This window comes from Schistocerca nitens, chromosome 7 (genome assembly GCF_023898315.1).
Source record: "Schistocerca nitens isolate TAMUIC-IGC-003100 chromosome 7, iqSchNite1.1, whole genome shotgun sequence".
Lineage (NCBI taxonomy): Eukaryota > Metazoa > Arthropoda > Insecta > Orthoptera > Acrididae > Schistocerca > Schistocerca nitens.
In genome coordinates, this window is record NC_064620.1 from 477,651,314 (window position 1) to 477,673,308 (window position 21,995).

Consider the following 21,995-nt stretch of genomic DNA (forward strand, 5'->3'; position numbering starts at 1 on the left):
GCTAATTTGTCCAATGGTTACATGTGGTTTGATTTGCAATGTTACGCACTGTTCGAAGGGATGATTTGTTTTAAAGGGATAGACAAACCAGGAACCAAGCAAAAGCAAGTTTTTTGGACAAGTTATTAGCCAAAAGTAGCGCTCATACAATACTTGTAGTTCTCTTAAGCTAATTTTTGCACTCTTTCTTGGTGTAACTTACGTATTCCCTACTGCTCCTGCAAGAACACGCACAATAGGAGAATCCAAGGGAGCAGAGCACCTCCAACTTCTCGCAACACAATAAATAACTTTCCAGCCAATTTGCCATTCAGTTTAACAGTCGGTTTAAGTATATACGGATATGTTAAGGCACTGATGTTAGCTGACATTGATACAACTTTCTTGGTACCTCTTACTTCCAGTGTTCCTTCCATTTGTATTTCCCCTCCGAATCCCGACTTCTTGGTGTTGAAAACAAATTCCTTATTGACTGATGGGATAAGTTTGTTTGCTTCATCTTCAAATTTTCGCGCCGATTCCGCAGTCTGCTAAGCGCTGTGAAGTTTATACTTTGTTTGAAACTTCATTATCATATATCTTCCTTTCTATTTGAAGTTATGCAACCATCAACTGCTTCCCTTTTGTGACCTCGCACTCAGCGGGTTCCTTGTGAGCATAAGGACTGTGTTAGGAGATAGAAGTCTAATACATTAACATTTCTCGCAATTTTTTCTTTGTTACTGGTCTTGCATACATATTAAATTAGTGTTGCAATTCCGTGTCCTTGCATACACTGACATTCAGCTTCCGGCACCTTTTGCTTCTTGATATAGGCCATATGTTCCGAAGAAATCGAGTGTCCCAATTTCATAGTCTTTCTCATATCTTTTTAACAGTCCTAATAAAGTTGTGCCCATCGTGCTCGCTGATGTATACGCTACATCCGACTACATCTACATCTGCATTTACACTCCGCAAGCCATCCAACGGTGTATGGCGGAGGGCACTTTACGTGCCACTGTCATTACCTCCCTTTCCTATTCCAGTCGCGTATGGATCGCGGGAAGAACGACTGCCGGAAAGCCTCCGTGCGCGCTCGAATCTCTCTAATTTTACATTCGTGATCTCCTCGGGAGGTATAAGTAGGGGGAAGCAATATATTTGATACCTCATCCAGAAACGCATCCTCTCGAAACCTGTACAGCAAGCTACACCGCGATGCAGAGCGCCTCTCTTGCAGAGTCTGCCACGTGAGTTTGCTAAACATCTCCGTAACGCTATCTCGCTTACCAAATAACCCTGTGACGAAAGGCGCCGCTCTTCTTTGGATCTTCTCTATCTCCTCTGTCAACAGGACCTGGTACGGATCCCACACTGAGGAGCAATATTCAAGTATAGGTCAAAAGAGTGTTTTGTAAGCCACCTCCTTGGTTGATGGACTACATTTTCTAAGGACTCTTCCGATGAATGTCAACCTGGCACCCGCCTTACCAACCATTAATTTTATATGATCATTCCACTTCAAATCGTTCCGCACGCATACTCCCAGATATTTTACAGAAGCAACTGCTACCAGTGTTTGTTCCGCTATCATACAATCATACAATAAAGGATGCTTCTTTCTATGTATTCGCAATACATTATATTTGTCTATGTTAAGGGCCAGTTGCCACTCCCTGCACCAAGTGTCTATCCGCTGCAGATCTTCCTGCATTTCGCTGCAATTTTCTAATGCTGCAACTTCTCTGTATACTACAGCATCATCCGCGAAAAGCGCATGGAACTTCCGACTAAGGGCAACAACAGACATGCGGCATTCTAAGAGCATCGAACGACTGCTTGTCAAATGCCGAGTAGTGAGGAGGAGTTAGCAGGAGGGCCCAAGTTCGGTGCTCACCCAGTCCCTGTATTTGGTGCTACGTCCAAGTGTACGACTATCAGTCGAGAAGCGCTCGTGAACGCTGTCCAGCATCAGCTCCATTCGTAAGAGTTCTTGGGTGAGGAACCGTTTACAAACATTCGTTATTGTTTTCACCCAAATGAGAAGAAAATAAATTATTTGTGCAACAAACTGTCATCAAATTAAGCTTCATTTGTGTTTGAGCGACTGTTATTTTCTTTGACTTCTGAAACTGACATTCATCGTCTGAATAGTCCGCCTCCATGGTTGAAATGGCTCTGAGCACCGTGGCACTTAATTTCTGATGTCATCAGCCCCCTAGAACTTAGAACTGCTTAAACCATGCCCGAGGCAGGATTCGAACCTGCGACCGTAGCGGTGGCGCGGTTCCAGACTGTAGCGCATAGAACCGCTCGGCCACGCTGGTCGGCGGTCTCCATGGCTAAATGGCCAGGGGGACATAATGCCGTAAGATCCTTTTAACAGTCCTATTGAAGGTGTGTTGATTGAGGAGACTCTGATGGCATAGCGGTACGTCACGGACATTCTGCCTCGTCATGTATCACTCTCATGCGACAATATTGTGTTTCCACTTTTCAACAGGTTCATATCGCTATGAACTGGCTAGGTGATGTTGAGGTACTCCCGTCGCCTGCAAGAACCCTAGATCCATTCTCGACAGACCATTGATGGGAGTAGCTTCATTGTCAGTTCCATCTCAGTACCCATATTCAGGTGTCATAACGTCGCAGTTCCTCCTGAGACAAGCTGGATCACAACTGTTGTAGGTACTTGGTAACCTTGATACTGAGACTAGGACGTAGTTGACGTCTGAACTGGCGACACACGTGTTCTGTCGGGATCAGATCTGCGTCATGCAGGCCAAGGGAGTATCTCAATAACACGTAGTCAGTTCATAAAGACACCTTGCACGCATGGACGAGTACTGTCCTGTTGAACGATGGCACCAAATTGCTTTCAAATGAGAAGTAACACATGTGAACTCAAGACGTCCGTTACGTGCCGTTGTGCTGTCAGAATTCCTTCAATCACTACCAGCTGAAGCTCTACCTATTGGCCCTCACATCATTATGTCAGCAGTAGTACTGCTGTGCCTCACTAAACATTAGAAGAATACCAACTTTCACCAGGTCGCGAACGTATTCGCCCACCGTGGTCATTCTGGCTTGTCCACAGTCGTGACTCATCGCTGAACACAATTTGACGCTATTCATCAGCATTCGCTACTTCGCGGTCACGGTACGACAATAAACGTGGCCGTTTGCGATGTTAGGGTAGCCTGTGCATGATATGGAGAGTCCCTAGCCTGGCTGCTGCTAGTCTACGACCAGTCGTGTAAAATGACACAGAATGTTGGAGACAGTGCATTACTTGTTTTCGGACGGCAAGCCTAGATGAGAAAGGGGTTACTATGTTCCAGGTGCATAACACGGCGAACCACCCATATGTCAGATGTGGTCGGCTGGAACCTTGACGACGAGTATGGCTGACCTCACACCCTCTTTCAGTCCAACATCGGACCTCTCCCACCTCTGAATGCCTCACGAATTTAGATACTTCACGACTTGACCAGCTGGGCAAATGGAGACTCACAACGAAGCCCCTTTCGAACTGTGTCAGACGCTCTTGATACTATCTCAACAAGTACCCGCTATTTCCGTGTCCTTCACAGTGATAACTCAGCATCTGACACACTTAATGCTGAATTGGTAACAACACTAAACACAAATAACGCCAATGTTTTCTGATGTCCGTTCGACTTGTTACAAAGAACTGCAATTCTCATCATTTACATGCCCACTGACGGTGTGTATGCGTACGAAATTACCCTGACATGTGACTGCGTCTTCTGGGTGCTTCACTTTCTTCGTCTGGCATTTTAGAAAACTGAATCAGTCGGAACAAATGAAGATTGTGCGTGTGGCTGGAGCTGCCCATCTGGTAGACTGCTTGCCGGATGTAAATCTTTTTAGCTGACAGCACTGCCTGTGTGTCGATGAGGATGAAACGATGATGAAGATAACGCCCAGTCCGCGAGAGGAGAAAATCTCTGACCCGGCCGGGAGTCGAACCTTGGCCCTTCTTACGGCATTGTGCTCCTCTGATACTTAGCCATGGAGGCGGACTATTCAGACGATGAATCTTAGTTTCAAAAGTCAAAGAAAATAACAACCATTCAAATATAAATGAAGCTTAATTTAATTACAGTTTGTTGCATAAATAATTTATTTTCTTCTCACAAGAGTGAAAACAGTAACGAAAGTTTGATAAACAGTTCCTCGCCCAATAACGCTTACGAACAGAGCAGAAGCTGGACAGGGTTGACGAGGGCGTCTAGACTGATAGTCGTCCACTTGGACGTAGCACCAAACACCGGGACAGGGTGAGCTCCGAACTTGGTTCAAATGGTTCGAATGGCTCTGAGCACTATGGGACTTAACAGCTATGGTCATCAGTCCCCTAGAACTTAGAACTACTTAAACCTAACTAACCTAAGGACATCACACAACACCCAGTCATCACGAGGCAGAGAAAATCACTGACCCCGCCGGGAATCGAACCAGGGAACCCGGGTGCGGGAAACGAGAACGCCGAACTTGGTCCCTCAGCAAGAAGCTGCTAGCTCGTCCTCACTACTGGGCATCTGGCGAGCAGTCGTTCGATGCTCTTACATTGCCGCATGTCTGATGTTGCCTTCAGTAGGATATAGCGTATACATCAGCGACCAAGATGCAATGGCGAACTGATAAATAACAATTGAGGCGGGGGACTTGTGCAATCCGCTACAGAGTAGTCGAAGCCTAAATTATTACCTACTCCTGCTTCCACTAGATTTCAGGAGAATGCGGAGCCATGAAACCAAGGGGTCTCCTTCGGTTATGGAGTCCACTTTCGGGAACTTTTCTCTAATAATGGTTTTGCTCGTTTCAGTGTATGTGGTTCTCTATTACGCAGCTTTCCCTTCAGGGAAATCAACTGCCAACTGCATAAGACTGTCCTCTGACAGTTTACATTAAGTGGCTGTGCTCCTAGACAGCAGTGTGAAATATAATTTGGCACTCAGCATCACCAGACCAAAACTAAACTTTAAAGTACATGGAAGACATAGGGGATCATACAGTAATACACTTTAACTCAGTTTTGGGAGACTTGAAATCATATAAAAGGAATAAATGACAAACCTTCCGTATGTGTGGACACCTTGCTGTTTCAAGTGTTGTCGACCCTGAGGGCGACTTAGCAGGCCTCCATGCTTGCGCACTGTTACAGAGGAAGCCTATACGCACCTTTGAGCCAAATTTCAAACTTAACCGTCGGAAAGGGTAGGAATTCCGGGATTTCGAAAAAGTAATCCTTCAATTCTGTTGCGCAGTGTATTTTTTATTTCTATACTTCTTCTCTTAGTGGCAATATACAATAGGCTGACAACTACCTTAGGAAGCTACACATCCATTTGTAAGTCCTAACACCTGATTTTATTACATGAATAGTTTATCACATTGCATGGAACATTTTCATATTGTAATTGGGCAATATGCGATCTAATTACATGAATTTGTTCAGTTGTGACACTTAATACGTCCACGAATGATGAATTTTGACGTACTTTTCCTGTAATGAATTCAGATATTCCGAATTAAAAATGACGTATAGCATTCGAAGCAACTGTAATCCTATGTTTCATCCTCAACATCTGACAACACCTGCAACGCTCTGGAGCCAAGGACAGTACTTCATGTCTTCACCTCATACAGCGTCTTTTAGCGAGCGTATATGGGGGATCCGATCGAACAACACGTATAACTATGTGGCGAGTGTTGATTCACAAGGAACCTCTTGAGTGAGAGTTCGCAAGTTCAATCTTTCGTATGGCTCACTTGAAAGTGTTGCGTCAACAGTTATGACAGGAAAAATACCAGTTGCAAATGACTCACTATGTGCATCAGGAGAGCGACAGAAAATGAGTGTCCGGGAGATACAGAGATCAGACTTCTACAGGATATATGTATTACACTTTACAAAATGGACATCGTCGACATTCGAGAAATGTTCAAGCAAACTATTAATTTCCACCATGAACACCAAACTGGAAATGGTGCACCACATTCATGACAGACGTTTGGATCATCGGAATCGAAGGCGAGCACTTTGGGAATGACGAACCGTGCAGGGCGTTCCACTACGTATTCGCTCTTAAAGAATCCACATAGAAACATATTGGTGTCACGGGCTGATGAAAGCTAATGGACTGGGATGACATGCAGCCGAACTCGAAATAGTCTGGCGTGGAGCTTATCGTGAAACTGACGGCACAACGTCATGTAACGGACATCTTGCGTACACATATGTTACTTCTCACGTGAAAGTAATTTGGTGCCATTTTTCAGCAGGACAGTACTCGTCCATGCGTGCACGCTGTCTACGTGTTATTAAGGTTCTCCCTTGGTCAGCAAGACCCTGATCTGACAGCGACAGAACACGTGTGGCGCTAGTTCAGACATCAACTATGTCCTAGTCTCAGTATCCAGATTATCAAGTACATACAACGCTTGTGGTCCAGCTTGTCTCAGGAGAGGTTGTAACGACTTCATGACCTCTGAATACAGACACTGAGACGGAACTGACGACCGAGTTCGTCTCAAATGTTCTATCGGAGATAGAACTTGGGTTCTTGCTGGCGATCTAAACAGTTCATGGTGACACGTGCCTGTTGAAAAGGGGCACCACAATACTGTCGCATGAGAGGTAATACATGAAGAGGCAGAATATCTGCGACCTACCGCTGTGCCATTACAGTCCCCTCAATCAAAACCAGCCTTGACCAGAGGTCATTGTCGATAGCGCCCCACACCACGATGCCAAAAGAAACACAGCTGTGCTTCTCCGAAAAAATGGCAGAATGTGACCCTTTCCAGGGTCCACGCCATAGTTGCTGACAATGGTCGCCTGGGGCAGGACAGAAACGTGATTCATCATATGAACACAAAACGACTCCATACATCAGTAGTCTACGTTTCCCACTCATCGTACTTCTCCAGACACAGCCGTTTGTGTTAATGGCAGCCTACAGATGAGGCAGCAGTTCCTTACTCCAACTGCTGCTCGGACCAATGGGGGAGACAGAAAATGTAGCAGGGAGTTCATTACTTGTTCTCTGATCGAAGTGTGCTAGGTTCACAATATGGCGTGGTCAGACGTGGCCGACCAGATCGCTTACAAGAAATATGGCTGGCCTCACGGTCCCATGCAGCCCGTCATCGGACACCGTAACATCCGAATACTCCACAAAACTCGAACAATTCTACCAGCCTCCTAAATGGAGAACCTTTCAAACCGTATCAAAAGCTGGTAACGGTGTCTCACACCAGTATACGTAATCTCCGTATCCTCCTCAGTGATCACCCTACATAAGACGCCCTTGACAGGCCTGATAACAACACCAAACGAGAGCAACAGTAAAGCACTGTGGTGGGCGTTCTCCCTACCACAGAGAATTGCTGCTGTGGTCATTTATATACTCACCGATAGTGTCTACATGCAGGAGGTTAAATGACTCTCAACCATATATTGTGGGTGCGTTACTTTTTGTCAGGGAGTGTATATAGACCATACGATTAGTATAAAGTGAAATAGAACGTAATTTTCATGGTCTTGTACTAAAGGTTACTTATTTATTTACCGTATGGCTAATACAGACATATCATGAAATCACATATACATATGTACATATTGACACACAAGAAACTTAAGTTTGTCTTCACAACTGAATATCCAGTCCTTCAATCCAGCGCACTGCATCTGGAGGTGAGCAACGCTACCTCCCTAAAGGTTACTATTAACGTAAAACAAATATTTATTAGAAGGTAAGCAGACTTTTGTGACTTTTCCAGATGATTCTGTAACACGAGTCTGCTAATAATATAGTGCTGCTATCAACACCACTTCAAGAACAACGAATTTAAATATGATTTCTCAAATACTCAAAAAATTAAATTAAAAATAAATTCAAATTTAAAGAAGAATATTATGAATAGAAGTTTAATTTCATCTATTTAATACATATGTTTCTCTTCTCTACTGAAACGACGCCATCCACTATCTCTATCCTCTCTCTTCTTCTTCTTCTTCTTCTTCTTCTTCTTCTTCCTGAACATGTTGCCACCCAACAGTACCACCAAAGTTACCGCACTAATTACAGGAGCTGAATCGCTTTCCAGTGCTCATTTGTTGAGTACTGCTCCACATGTCAACCATCATTTCGGGTATTCGGCATTCGGCGAGCACTTGCTGGGTGCTTGCCAAATGCCACAATTCTGTCGCCACCTTAAGGCGACCTTCATTATATCTTTCATTTCCCGTGTACCGTGGAAGCCAAAGTTTTCTGTCAAATAGATGTCATTTCTGCAGAAGTGTTGCAACATGGCTACTAATAGGTAACATTTTGTGCAGTCCTAAAGCATCGACTGCACACCGGCCAGCGCAGCGCTGCGAAACGGCACCAAGAAGGCTCTGACCCGCGTTCAGTGCCTCCTGTCAGCGCTGTCGTAACCACTGTTGTTCGGGCCCAGTTCGACCGCAGTCTTCGAGAGCATCAGTACTGAGTAGTAGAAAGACGATACGTAGCCTGCGTTCTGCGAATAGTAATAATGCTAAAAAGTACGTAGGAGGCACAGGAAGCACATCAAGCCACCTCCTGATAAGCAATTAAGTTACGTTTCTTTTCTTTTTAGAAATAAAGTATTCTATTAATTTGTAAGTTTTATGTACGATCATTTTGGATTCCTGTCATCGGCCATCGCAACTTCTCTCCTTCCTTGTTTGTGTCGGGCTGATTCCCACAGTAACCACCTTGACACATTCAATGCAAAGTTTGAATTCTTGTTCAATATCTGAGCGTCCCATGGCGTTCGAGTCGCAGCCTGTTACATTCCTTGTCAACTGCCTTTACTCAGTGTATATCTGAACGCTAGACACTGTAACACATTACTAAAGCCCAGTCCTAACTATTACCCACGTTTTTTGTACAAGAAGATATAAAACACCTGCGAACCAATTGGAGGTTTTCTCAGCATATATCAGAACCCTAGATACTGTAACACATTATTAAAACCCAGTCCTAGCCACTACCCACGTTTTTTGTACAATAAGATATAAAACACCTGCGAACCGAGTGGAGGTTTCAGAGATCAAGCGAAAATAATCTCCTAAAGGCGGGATAAAGTAAGGAGGACAGTAACAACATCCATCATTCTCGGAATTACACGTTATTTCTAAAGTATGCCACTAAAAATGGTTCAAATGGCTCTGAGTACTATGGGACTCAACTTCTGAGGTCATCAGTCCCCTAGAACTTAGAACTACTTAAACCTGACTAACCTAAGGACATCACTCACATCCATGCCCGAGGCAGGATTCGAACCTGCGACCGTAGCGGTCTCGCGGTTCCAGACTGTAGCGCCTAGAACCGCACGGCCACTCCGACCGGCTTATGCCACTAAACTGAGAAAGATTATTGTCTCGGGATGTAAAGCAGTGGGGAGGGCAAGCAGTTACTAGATGAGGTGGCTAAATGCATTTATCATTTGGCAGTATAATACTATTTTGTATGTGAGTGTGAGTGTGTGTAATGCTCCTTTCGACATTATTCCTTACTTTGGGGGAAGAACGAAACACTCAGAGCAAATATACTCAGTCACTCGTCCAAAAATATAACATTGATAAATTTACGTGATAATAAACAGAAATTATCTGTGCTATTACGGCATTACTGGAATATTTGTGTTGCCTCTCCGTTCTTCCTCTGAATACACTCTGTAGCATTTAATCACCTGAACCGATTTTTCTTTTCAAACGTTACCACCTTGCCTCCAAAAGTCTGCTCTCTCTTCACACCACCTTTGGCACCAATAGTTCATTCTTAGCATCTTCTATTTTTTTTCTTTTCGTGTAACCAACCAGTTCAACTTAACGCCAGTACGTCTCTTCCTACAACGCACTGCTCTTCAGTTGTTCTCGTCTCCCTGTTCCTCTGATTTTACACAGACATTAAAACTTCTGGGCAAGTTACTTAAAACATTTATATAAAACACAGATGTTGTTATTGATAGAAAAGGAATTCTGTACTTAGTGGAGAAGATTGTTTTTATTGTTACAGGTAACAGAGGAAGAGTCAGGGATCTGGCCACCTGGCTACCAACTGTCAAAAAGGACATGAAGAAAAAAGATGATAACGGTCGAACAAGATATGTACCAACTGTGCTGTGATAAGCACCACACCATTGAATTCAAATTAAATTTCCCAGCGATGCAGTTGGTGCTGTAGTCATTTCCTTGACTGAGGTAGACAAATACATACCGCCCCTAACGAATCTTCAGCGGGAGTTCCAGTGAACAGCAACCAGTAGGTGAGTGTGCCCCCACCAGCCAGGACTGTGTTTGTCAGAGAAGCGAACATTGACTGATTTGGCGCTGTGGATTTCAATGTGATGCAGACATAGGATGTTGTAGGATCCTTCGACGGTAGCTACATTTACTTTTGGTCAGTTGTTGTTTAATGCAGTCTGATAGATTGATTAATTTCCAGTGTCGCCACCTACAATATAGCATAAAGTAATTTCTAATTTTCAGAGTCGTTTGTATCAGACTTCCTTTTTTGTAAAATGAATTGTCGATATCTCAAGTTTTTTGCTTATTTTTATTCTGAGAAAACCATTGCAGCTGGCATAAATCTGTAGATTGTGTTTTGTAATCCTTAATGCTGAATAAATCATTGTAAACTATTGTAATGGGGTAGGATGCACAATGCTACTGGGTGCTGCTAGCTGTCCTCGTGTTGGTCAGCGGGCAATCGACTCCCACGCATGGTGTCCTGCAGCCCTGTTCTGTATCGTCCCATCGCTCTGCTGATCGATTCGATTCGGTGGGTGAGCGCACCGAGTGGTAGAGTTACCGCGATCGAGCCTCCTGTTTGGCAGCCAGTCGGTACGACTCGCGATGTAGCAAGGAGGTCCCACGCCATCACACCCGTCTCTCCTCGCGACAGCCAACAACCAAACACAAGGGACCACAGCTGTCAGCGTGTTGACCCCACGATTGCCCACCCAGGACGGCACACTGCAGCACGCACAACGTCCTGCACCCAAGCGGCCAGCTGACGCCAATGCCAGACACGCTATTCCCTTTATTGTTTTCTAGAAGAGTGTTTACAGTGAAGAGTGTCGGTCACATAAGATATAAGTGGAAATGCTCAAATAAACGTAGAATGTTAGTGCATTCGCCTCCCAGTGACAATGAAATGGCTTTTCATATTGCCATTGTGTGTCTGTTGTTTACACATGCTATATTTGTAACAAAACAGGAATCCCATATCAAACAGTGATCTGACAGGAATCGGTGTTACCACTGCCGCAAGGCCTTTGGCGCTTATAACACTGCCTTTTCAAATTCAAGAAAATATATTTTCTACTACTCTCTCACAAAGTGCTAAAAGGAAGTAAACACCAGAGACGTCTTACTGCACTGTAAGATGCTGCTCAAATGTCTTCTCGCTAATCTTCTGAATCAAGAAAATGTCTCCTGGAGTCTCTCACTCCCTAAGCTGTCTTTGGATTCGTTGGATGCGAAAATTTGTAGTGAGGTAAATTGTTTATTGAATAATTGCTGACTTAATTTATATAAAGGTGTTTCATTTAGCAGAAATACTTGCTATACCCATTTTCTATGTCATTAATCGATCAAAACTGTAAACTGATATTTTTGCAGCAGGCTAACTTCAGTAGTATTGCAGCTGTGTTGTTCGATGTCAAAACTATTTGGGGCTTCGATAATCATTCTTGCTGTAGAGAAAGAACCTTTCTTTGTAATAGACGAATCCAATCATATTAAATTCTTTACACTATCATGGAATAAGAATTTTATTAAATCGGTGAACAATGCTGAAAACTACAAGGCACTTCCCTCAATGTCCAGAAATGGGGGAATGATAATGAAACTTTTTAATCTTCAAATAATTAGGTGTTCTTACTGAAGCCATTTAGAGAAACTGTAAAAATGAGAACTAATCGAACCATTGTTAGAATGTACTATCTCCACGACGAAAAATACACCGCCGGAAAAAAAATGGTACACCCGGAGACGTCGATATTGATCCGACGACGGCACTGGGAGATAGTAGACGTACTGACAATGGTTTCAACGTCGTCCCCAATAAATTACGCAGTGGCATAGCTACCAGAGCGCTGTCTGTGTCTAGCCTTTAATGAGGAGTGATCACTGCCGGAAGGGTCAGTTCGCTGCAAACGTGTGAAGAAAGCAGGCAATCTTCCACGGAGACGTAATCGTGCTTCCTACAGCCAACTGAGCGCGAGTTCGAAAGGGGTCAAAAAGTGGACTCCGAGTGGAGGGATGGTTTCGGAGAATAGCCACACAAGTTAGACGTGCTGCGTCAGTTGTGCAACAACGTTGGTATCAGTGGTCTTGTGGAAATTCTCACACTCATAGACAAGTTTCTAGACATCCACGCAGCACAGACGCCCGCCAGGATCGTCATTTTATAATGGAAGCAGTAACAGATCGTACAGTTACCACACTACGGATTAGAGAGCTTGTGATCTCAGACGTGTCAACACTAATTGTTGCGAACCGGTTATTAGCAGTGGAACTATGGGCACGCACTTCTCTAGTCCATCTTCCTCTCGTGCCACAGCATGGCTCGATTGGTACCATCAGAGGATCGCTTCGATAATGGAATGGTGCGCTGTGGTCTTCAACGATGAAAGGCGATTCTACCTCATTGGTTATTCGTACGACGTAAAACTTGTGGGCACTGTCTCTTAGGGTGCATTCGCCAGAGACACTCTGGCCCCACCACAGGCGTTATGGTCTGGGGTGCGATAAGCTACAACTCCCGTTCACCTTTGGCGTTTCTGAATGGCACGCTGACCAGCGCTCGGTACACGCATAATATTGTCAGACGTGCTCTTTTGCCGTTCTTTCAACTGAAACGTGATGTGTTGTTCCAACAGGATAATGCTTGCTTACATACTGCCCGTGAAACTCAACACGCTTTGTATGACATGCGGCAACTTTCTTGGCCAGCACATTATATGAACTTGTCTGCAATCGAGCACGTGTGGTATACGATGGCATGTGTTGTAACTGTCAATTTGAAAGTTTTTACAACACAACTTTTATTTACGTGAGTATACATGGAAATGACCGTATAACACACAATCACAAAGCCAGTAAGAATTTCCTACTAGAGGCAACAAAAGACTACTTCTACGTTTCCCACAAGAGTCCGTGGTAACACACATACACTTCTTTCCAAGTCCTATTCCGATGAAGAAGACGTAGTCTCCGTGGAGACGTCCTTGAGGTCGGTATTCGGCGTGAATTGACGTCTGGTGCTGCTTCTAGCCTTTAAATAGTATTGGCCAGCCAGTCAGATGTTGGTGTAGTAATACTTCGTGCAGGTCATCTAGAACTCCCTCTGCAGGAAGTAATACGCGGCATGTCTGTTTCCAAAACAGCTGATGTTTACCATTGCTTACGCCTTGGCCATAGATAACCTCGACTCTGTGTGGTGTTAGATGTGTTGCCGGCCCGCAGGGGCTACAAAGGCGAGGGCGTAACAGCATAAAAAGTGACTTGTGCGGCTCTTCAACCAACAGTTCTTATAGAACTACGTGAACAGGTCAAACAGGCGCGGCATAACGCATCCCAGGACAGTATTCGCCATCTGTACGATCGATTGCATGCAAGTGTCAGCGCCTCCATTGCCGCCTATGGAGGCTACCTCACGAACTAATATGGGTGTTTCAGCAAGGGTCGACACCTGGTACCTCAGAACTGTTTGTACTATTGATCTGCATATGTAATTATTTCATGTAAACCACATGTACTGTTGCAACAATAAATCTTCAGTGAACTGGAAATTTCTTAAAGGGTGTACTTGTTTTTTTTTCGTTTTTTTTTCAGCAGTGTACTTAAGTGAATCTTTTGAATTATGCATATCTTTAATAGAGGATCTTTTCTTTGCGTAATTTTCTCTAACAAGAAGGCACATTTGAAGCTCGTGGCTTGGCGCAGTAGCCGGTCTACGTTTTCTAACACAGTGGAATTTGATAAACGGCGGTGTGACCCAAAATCCTGGACCAGTGGTTGGAGAACAGTGGTTGGCGACTGTTGGATCCCGGCAGCAAGGAGTTGCAAGGATCCTCGTTCATGCCTCATACCGTGAGACGACAGCAGGTGACGGTGATACAGGATCAGCGAGGCGGTAGGGTACAGAACTGCGAGTGCCTAAGAAATCAGTTAGCAGTTTGTGGGTCCAAACCTGGTAAGGTTGGTGGTGGCTGCGTCACAGATATGTTATTTTCACAGCACTGTCTGGCACAGTATGGGTGGACCAACACAGCTCAGCTACCCCGATGATGACTTATTTGCCTCGGGGGGGTATAAATATGTTGTGACTTGGCAAGACAGCCAAGCCACTAGGAGATAGCCGAAAGGCACGCTTTTAAGCTCACGCAGGCTGGCGTGAGGTCTGGAACAGGTAAAGTAATTATACTATCAAGAAAAGTACGTAGCTGCTGGAATACTTAACTTTAATCCATAATTAGTGAACATCGGTCTGACTGTACATGCATCACAAGATAAATTTGCTAGGTCGTAGCAAATGACGTAGCTGAAGGCTATGCTACCTATCGTCTCGGCAAATGAGAGCGTAATTTGTCAGTGAACCATCGCTAGCAAAGTCGGCTGTACAACTGGGGCGAGTGCTAGGACGTCTCTCTAGACCTGCCGTGTGGCGGCGCTCGGTCTGCAATCACTGATAGTGGCGACACGCGGGTCCGACGTATACTAACGGACCGCGGCCGATTTAAAGGCTTCCACCTAGCAAGTGTGGTGCCTGGCGGTGACACCACATTCCTCCCCCACAAATCGGCGGACGGTTGTGGTATAAGGCTACCGCCCGCCGTGGAGAGGACCCCATGTTGGCGTATGCGACGAGATGGGGAGCCTAACAACAGGCGAGGCTGTGCCACCCGCACCCTGCCATTCGGCCCGAGGGGAGCTAGGAAACGCCTGAAAACCTGCTTCAGGGTGCACGCCAACCTGCGGTGTATGCGCCCGTAGAGAGACAGGAGGGGCCGAAGGGTCGACCTCCATCGAGAGGGGGCACCCGACGGGCGAAGACGACAGATGGTCCGGAGCGGGCATGAATTCCATGGCGGAGGACAACTGGTCACGGGAAGCGATCGGCGGCGCGTGACCCATGGAGGCGCCCGGCGGGTGCACCGACGCGTCCACTGCGGGCGTCGCCGGCGGGGGAACAGGAGGCGGCGGCGGCGGCGGCGGCGGCAAAATGGAAGGCAGCGTCGGGAACACCTGGGGCTGAGGCGAGCCAGTAGATGGGTCCCCAGGTCGCTGACCGGACGGTACCGTCGCTGAAAGCAGACGGGGAGCGGCAGATCCCGTGCGACGACAGAGGCGCAGCTGATTGAGCTGCCGACGCACCTCACCAGAGGCCCCCAAAACCAGATACATAGCGCGGCCGAGGCAGCGAAGAATGCGCCCTGCGAGCCAACGCCGTGAACCTCGATAGTTGCGGTAGTATACAACGTCGCCTGGGGCAAAGGCAGGTGTCTGCCGCTGGACAGGAACCTGAGGCGGCGGATGTAGCAAAGACATCAAGGTGCGACGAGGGCGACCGTGAAGCAACTCAGCCAGCGAGCGACCATCTCGAGGCTGAGAGCGATACGAGGACAAAAGGAGCAATAACGCGTCCTCCCGAGAATGCGACTCTTTCAACTTCAACATCCGTGACTTGAATGTCCTGACCAATCGTTCAGTGGCACCGTTTGACTGTGGCGAAAACGGCGCGGACATCAGATGTTGAATAACATTGGCCTTGCAGAATGACTGAATTTCTGCGGACATGAATTGCGGGCCATTGTCGAAAACAATAGTCTGCGGAAGGCCTTCAATGCAAAAGATAGCAGATAACGCTTGATGGTGGCAGATGACGTGGAAGACATCCGGACGACAAAAGGAAAATTACTGAATGAATCCACCAGAACCAACCATCGAGCATTCCAGAAGGGACCAGCAAAATCGACGTGTAAGCGTTGCCAAGGGGAAGTGGCTTTTGGCCATGCAAAGAATTTCCGCGGTGGTGCGGATTGTTGTTCGGCACACACCATGCAAGAGGAGCACATATTCGTAATCGCGGCATCGATTCCGAACCAAGTACAGTGTTGACGAGCAAGTTTTTTCGTTCTCACTATACCCCAATGTCCTTGGTGGAGAAGCCGTAAGACAGAGGACCGTAACGAACGTGGGACCACGACCCTGGACTTATCATTATCAGAACGCAACAGCCAAACACCACGTCGTACAAAAAATCTCTCCTTGTGAGCAAAAAATCGGCGAACCAACGGATCCCCGATCCGTGACTTTGACAAGGGCCATGGCGTAGCAACAAAACGCAGAACGGTAGCAAGGACAGGGTCGGCAGCTGTGGCTGTAGCTACACGACGAAAATCAATCGGAAACGATTCGACCACGTCACCGGTTTCCGAATCAATGAACACGCAAGCAAGTTCGGAGGAATCGAATGCTCTATCCTCAGCAACAGGCAAACGGGACAACGCATCGGCGTTTCCGTGCTTAGCAGTGGATCGATACAAGATATCGTAGCGGTACTGCGAGAGGAAAATAGACCTGCGAATGAATTTCTGCGCTGTACGTGGAGGTACAGGCTTGTGCGGATGAAAAAGCGATGTCAAAGGTTTGTGGTCTGTGATGATGGTAAAGTGACGACCATACAAGAAATCATGAAACTTTGTAACACCAAAGACGAGAGCCAAAGCTTCTTTCTCGATCTGTGAATAATTTCAGGCAATAGGGCGATCGTGCGAACCATCTTTGTGCGCAAGCACAGCACCGATCCCGAAATCCGATGCATCCATCATCAAACAAAAGGGGTTTCTGGGGATCGAATGGCGTAAGGCAAGTATTTGGAAAGCAACGCCGATTTCAACTGGCGAAAGTCGCGTTCGCATTCCGTCGTCCAGACGAACGGAACACCTTTACGGCGTAAGCAATGAAGCGGAGCTGAAATGGAAGAGGCGTGGCGCACATAGCGATTGTAATAATTGATTTTGCCCAGCACACTCTGTAGCTGCTTCAAATTCTGCGGCGAAGGCAAGTCTTGTATGGCACGGAGGTACTCTGGACTGGGATGTATGCCTTGGGCATTGATTACATGGCCGAGGTAGGGTAAGTCCCGAGCAAAAAACACACATTTGTCCTTCCGCAAGCGAAGACCATTTTGTCGCAAGACCTGAAATAATGTTCTGAGATTGGCTAAATGTTCTTCTTCTGTCTTTCCGGAGATCACACTATCGTCCAGATAGTTTGCTGCGGGAGGAACCGACGCACAAACAGTTTGTAGATATTGCTGAAACAATGCAGGGGCGTATGCACACCCGAATGGCAGTCGTTTGAATCGGTACAAACCAAGATGCGTGTTAACCACCAAAACGCGCTGGGATTCTTCGTCCACCGGTATTTGCAAGTACGCATCTGCTAGGTCCAACTTCGAAAAATATTTACCCGGGCACAGTTTGTCAAAAAGATCTTCCGGGCGGGGTAAAGGAAAAGTTGCAGTCACTAGTAGGGGATTCACTGTTGCCTTGAAGTCTACACAAAGTCTCAATTTTCCGGAAGGCTTTTGCAAAATTAATAAAGGTGATGCTCAGAGAGAAACCTGCACACGTTCAATTACACCTTGTGATTCCAAATCGTGTAATGTTCTTGCGACCTCAGCACGCAATGCGTGGGGAACATTGCGCGCTCTGAAAAATTTCGGTTGCGCGTTTACTTTCAGTTCCAAATGAGCTTCATAGTTATTAGCGCAACCAAGGCCCGGTGCAAAAATGTCTGCAAATTCGTCACATAGATGAGAAACACTGGCTGAAGGCACAGTCTGGTTCACTGAGAGGACCTGATTTACTATATACAGGTTCAACAACTGAAACAAATCGAAACCAAACAAGTTCACTGCAGAAGAAGAACGAAGGACGTAAAATGACACAAGTTTTGTTTGTCCCTTGTATGTTCCAAGAAGGCTGCACTGACCTAACACAGGGAGCCCGTGACCTGAATATGTAGTTAGCTTAACACTTGCGGCACGCAACGGAGGTGTGCCCAGTTGTTTGTACGTGTCGTGATTGATCAGTGAAACTGCAGCTCCAGTATCTAGCTGGAATGCTATCACGCTGCCGTTAATGTCCAAGCCTACATAAAGTTTATTGTCCTGCTGACGACAAGAGCGACTGTCATGTGCAACGTGAACTGACACTGGGACATAATCACTTGCGACTTGACATGATTTCCGGCGATGTCGACGCACACTATTTGTGGGACTAACACAGTCACTGTTAGAGAGAGTGGCACTGGGCGGAGTGGCATGAACTATATGAATTTCCATGGGCGAAGTATCACGAGCCGGAGTATCCTTGGGTCGATTCCGTTTCCGGCGCGAAGCAAAGGGCCTGGAACAGTTGTGAGTGTCCGATCTGAGCTTTTTCTGACAAACACTTTGAACATGTCCTTTTTTATCACAGGAAAAGGAAATAGCCTGGCGTGATGGGCAATTCTCATGCAAATGTCTAGTAGCACACCACGGGCATGATTTCACTGCATTTGCTTGCTGGCGCGGTACACATGGCTGAGTGCCAGGCAGCTTTGGCGCGGCCAGGCGCGAGGACTGTTTACTGTTCCGTGCAGCTCGCCCAGCGGGCCGGTTAACCTGACACATGGGTGGCGAAGTTTCTAATGATTCCTGAGCAAAGTCAATTGTGTCCTGCCGATCCAATATGTCCATCACTTGTTGAAGGGAGGGATTGACTAGTTTCAAAATCTGTTCCCTTATACGAACATCAGAAACGTTCTGTGCAATAGCATCACCTACCAAAGTATCTGAATTAGGGAGTCCACATTCACACTCAAAAGCACAATCCCTAGTAAGGCCTTGCAAGGTTGCAACCCACTCCCTATTAGTCTGTCCTGCCGTACGTTTTGTACGAAAGAAGGTATACCTTTTTGCAACTACATTGACTGATTCTTTGAAATATGCATCTAATGCAGACAAAATTTCTTCGTAGGACAGAGTTGCTACGTCGTGTCGGGGAAATAATTTCACTATCACACGGTACGTGGACACGCTGACACACGATAACAGTAAAGGCTTCCGCTCATTACCTTGAATTCTGTAGGCGGCGAGAGGGAATCCAAATTGGCGTGTCCACTCCGTCCAGCTTTCCAATGCCGCATCAAAAGGACGAAAAGGTGGTGCAACTGCGTGTTGTGGCTGTGGAAGCGGTGGAGCGGCGGCGGCCCCATCGGTTTCCATTGCACGTTGACCCTGGACGAGCTGACCAAGGGCATCCAGCAAGGCCTGCGTCTGCTGGTTCTGTAAGCGATAAAATTCGGACAGTACATCTGGAGATTGTGGTGAAGCCATGACACAAGTAAATCAGGGCCAGAGCAAGACGAACGCAAAATCCTCGGCGCCAACTGTTGTGACTTGGCAAGACAGCCAAGCCACTAGGAGATAGCCGAAAGGCACGCTTTTAAGCTCACGCAGGCTGGCGTGAGGTCTGGAACAGGTAAAGTAATTATACTATCAAGAAAAGTATGTAGCTGCTGGAATACTTAACTTTAATCCATAATTGGTGAACATCGGTCTGACTGTACATGCATCACAAGATGAATATCAAATGATAATGGCGCCTTGCTAGGTCGTAGCAAATGACGTAGCTGAAGGCTATGCTAACTATCGTCTCGGCAAATGAGAGCGTAATTTGTCAGTGAACCATCGCTAGCAAAGTCGGCTGTACAACTGGGGCGAGTGCTAGGACGACTCTCTAGACCTGCCGTGTGGCGGCGATCGGTCTGCAATCACTGATAGTGGCGACACGCGGGTCCGACGTATACTAACGGACCGCGGCCGATTTAAAGGCTACCACCTAGCAAGTGTGGTGTCTGGCGGTGACACCACAAAATACATATGCCAAACGGTTGAGTGCGTGGAAGAAATAGCATATCCGCATTCCTCCACGTTTATGAACTATATGGCTAGCACGGAAGCTTCCTGATGGGATGATCAGCGTCCTTGACAGTATTTCCTCACGCAAGAGGGTAGGAGCGCCTTCAGCTTTTTAGGTGCTTGGTTGGTAGGTCACAGACTGCGAGCCTCAGTGCCCAGAACTCGGCGCTCACATCTGCAGCGTTGGGCACTGGTTTTGGTCTTTGGTATTACAATGTCCTCCACGGAATCACCTCAGTTCTCCCATTAGTCCTCGTTATTACTGATGTCACTTCTAGGTTATGAATTCAGACTTCATCTAATTGAACTATGCGAAGAGGAACAAGTCTTATGCACTAGACTTCGACATTTGTTTTTTCTCTGTTTTCCCATGTTCTATTAAATTCTTGTTCAGGTTCCATATTTCTCTTTTGCATTTTGTATGCTGTAGTGTTACTTTGATACATCACATGAGACGTTTTTTCACACCTGTTATTAACACTCTCGATTGTTACCAGTATTAGCTGTAACAGGACAGGTGCACCAGTAAGAGAAGAAGTTCCATTGTCCGAAACCGAGTGCTTCAAATTTTATCGTACAATACCTGGACACCTCATTTGATACACAAACAGGGAAGCCTCTGACAGGATACAGAGAGGTATAAGTTTTAAGTCACAGTTAGTACATTTTTTGTGGAAGAATGATTTCAACTGTGTACAGGGGTGTGCCGAGCAGTAACTCAGCCAAATTTCAATACTTCTGCCGAAAGGACGTGGCTAATTGAAAATCTTGGCTTTCTTGGCGCATGAACATATACAAATCCATTAGGTATCACATTTTACATGAGACGTGATCAAAAAATAGCGGAATTTTTTAAATTTCTCTGACTTTTTACATCCGAGTTTCAAATATGTCTGTAGTTTGTTGGTACAGATGTTCGTGATATATGTTTGCATTTTCAGCCGGTTTGAATATCTAATTAATGTTGACAGTCGAAAAGGTCATAAGTGTTTCCCAGTGCTCGACGAACGTTTACAAAAAATTTGGAAATTAGTGGAGAGTTCCTGTGGGACCAAACTGCTGACGTCATCGGTCCCTAGACTTACACACTACTTAATCTAACTTTAACTTACGCTAATAACAACACACACACCCACGCCCGAGGGAGGACTCGAACCTACGACGGAGAGAGCCGCGTGAACCGTGGCAAGACGCCCATAGACCTCACGGCTACCATCGCGACGACGAACTTTTACTTTCAAAAAAGATGGAGCAAAGAATCTGCATTAAATTATGCTTGACGAATGGAATAAAGTGCAGCACCCCATTCGAAACGTTTACTATGGCTTTTGGCGCATCTGCTTTGAGTAAGACAAGAATTTACGAATGGTACAAACGTTTCAAAGAGGGTCGAGAAGACGTTGAAGATAACGGGCTAGCACATCAATTACTGACAACAATGTGGAAGAAGTAAAGAAAATGGTTTTATAACAGGCCTCTGAGGGACGCTTACCTTCCATATTTGTGTATCAAATAACTGTCTAGGTATTCTATGACCAAATTTCAAGCACTAAGTTTCAGACAACGGAATTTTTTCTCTTATTCGTATACCTGTCCTGCTACTGACAGTACTGACAACAATGGGATACTATTCGAAACTTTTGAAATTATTCATCAAAGACGTATAGTAAAATACGTACGTAAATAACTTCACGTACAGTAAATTTGCAAGTGATATTTTTTACTTAAACTGGGAGATTATTCACGTACAGTGTGGCAGTGTGGCAGTGTCTTATGTTTGATTCACTACGTTCACTGTCTTGTTTGAGAATCAGGTTTTAGATGCCACTCTGTGCGTCAGGTGATCTCTCTGCCCAGGAGGAGTACATCTTCATGTCTCTAGAGTTCGGCATCTGACGCTTTTCTGCACGCTGCGCTTTGGTGCATTTTTCACTTCTGTTCTCAGCCGCATGTTTCTTTCTGCATACGACGCAT